We start from the raw sequence: 2,464 nt of genomic DNA, 5'->3' as shown, positions 1-2,464 counted from the left end.
AGACACACACACACACACACACACACACGCAGGATAAAGTAATTGATTTTGAGGAAGGCCTGCTTATTTCCCATCTCCTGAAGTGTCACTTGAATTTTCTGTTGGGCATAACTACATTAGGGGTCAGAGGAGGGATGGGTAATGGTGATCTCCTCATGTCAAGTCAAGTCACCTTTATTTATATAGCGCTTTTAACAATACAGATTGTGTCAAAGCAACTGAACAGCATTAATTAGGAAAATAGTGTGTCAATAATGCAAAATGACAATAGTAAACACTAATTTTTCAGTTAAAGACAGTTCATCATTGAATTCAGTGATGTCTTCATTCAGCTCAGTTCATAGTATCATAGTATCTGTGCAATCAAGGCGACGATATCGCTGGAAATGAAGTGTCCCCAACTAAGCAAGCCAGAGGCGACAGCGGCAAGGAACCAAAACTCCATCGGTGACAGAATGGAGAAAAAACCTTGGGAGAAACCAGGCTCAGTCGGGGGGCCAGTTCTCCTCTGGCCAGACCAAACCAGCAGTTCAATTTCAGTCACATTGTGCAGAGGACTCATCTGGTTCCTGTGGTCTTGTCCCGGTGGTCGTCTGAGACAAGGTCTTTACAGGGGAATAACATCTGTATCTGGGGCTCATCTAGTTGTCCTGGTCTCCGCTGTCTTTCAGGGCTGTAGAGGTCCTCTCTAGGTGCTGATCCACCATCTGGTCTGAATACGTACTGGATCCGGGTGACTGCAGTGACCATCTGATCTGGATACAGACTGGATCTGGTGGGTTGTTTCAGGGTTGGCATCATCTGAGGTCCTCTGAGGGGTTGGCATCATCTCTTCTCAGGTGTTCTGGATCCAGACTGAAGCTTGTGTAAATCCTAGTTTACCACGGGATGTCAATCCCGTGGCAAAAACAGAGAAACAAATAGGGACATAATTAGCGTAGCTGCTGTTCCAACCAAGTAAAATTAATTTGTTTAACCCAAGCTAAGGAATAATAATGTGCATTTGATCAGATATAACTGCAGTACAAGATTATGAGATGCATTATTTGAATGCTTGGCCAAAGAGATGTGTCTTTAATCTAGATTTAAACAGAGAGAGTGTGTCTGAACCCCGAACGTTATCAGGAAGGCTATTCCAGAGTTTGGGAGCCAAATGCGAAAAAGCTCTACCTCCTTTAGTGGACTTTGCTATCCTAGGTACTACCAAAAGTCCAGAGTTTTGCGACCTTAGGGAGCGTGATGGATTGTAGCGTGGTAGAAGACTAGTTAGGTACGCAGGAGCTAACCCATTAAGGGCCTTGTAGGTAAGTAATAATATTTTGTAACTGATACGGAACTTACTTAATAGGTAGCCAGTGCAGAGACTGTAAAATTGGGGTAATATGATCATATTTTCTTGACCTGGTAAGGACTCTAGCCGCTGCATTTTGTAGCTTGTGTAGCTTGTTTATTGAAGATGCAGGACAACCACCTAGCAGTGAATTACAATAGTCCAGTCTGAATGCATGCTGCATCAGAAACAGGTAACATGTTTCGTAACTTGGCAATGTTTCTATGATGGAAGAATGCTGTTTTTGTAACATGGGAAATATGATTTTCGAAAGACAAGTTGCTATCTAATATAACACCCGGATTTTTGACTGTAGAGGAAGTAACAGTGCATCCGTCTAGTTGCAAATTGTAATCCAAGAGATTCTGTGTACTGTTTTTGGTCCAATAAGTAATATCTCTGTCTTATCCGAATTTAATAGGAGAAAATTATTGGTCATCCAATCTTTTACATTTTTAACACACTCTGTTAGCTTAGATAATTTAGAAGTTTCATCTGGTCTTGTTGAAATATCTAGTTGAGTATCATCAGCATAACAGTGGACACTAATCCCATATTTTCTAATAATATTACCAAGGGGCAACATGTATATTGAAAATATCAGAGGACCTAGGACAGATCCTTGAGGCACTCCATATTTTAATGGATTTAAATTAGATGACTCCTCATTTAAATGAACAACGTGGTAGCAATCGGACAGGTAGGATCTAAACCATAAATCTTCACTGAAAAACAATGCATGGGCATTTGCAAAGAATAAAGTTCTAGAATGAAAACAGTCAGTCTAAACTAGGCAGAAACTGTTTCAAATTTTGGATAAAGGTTTAAACTCCTGGCAGTGTGATCATTTAGTTGATGGAGGACACGTTAAAAATCAGGCCTAGTGCACACATGGACAATGAAAGACTACAGATAATGTTTAGTTGTTAGGTCTATCTATCTATCTATCTATCTATCTATCTATCTATCTATCTATCTCTGTCTGTCTGTTTGTCTGTCTGTCTGTCTGTCTGTCTTAGTATACAAATTATACAGAACATAAAATATGCCTATACAAAAATATATATTTAATAATACTAATAAAACAATATTATGAAAACAACAAATGAATACACACATATATATATATATATA

This window comes from Sinocyclocheilus rhinocerous, unplaced genomic scaffold (assembly GCF_001515625.1).
Source record: "Sinocyclocheilus rhinocerous isolate Xijiao unplaced genomic scaffold, SAMN03320098_v1.1 scaffold1780, whole genome shotgun sequence".
NCBI classification, from domain to species: domain Eukaryota; kingdom Metazoa; phylum Chordata; class Actinopteri; order Cypriniformes; family Cyprinidae; genus Sinocyclocheilus; species Sinocyclocheilus rhinocerous.
Note: the sequence above shows the minus strand (reverse complement) of the source record.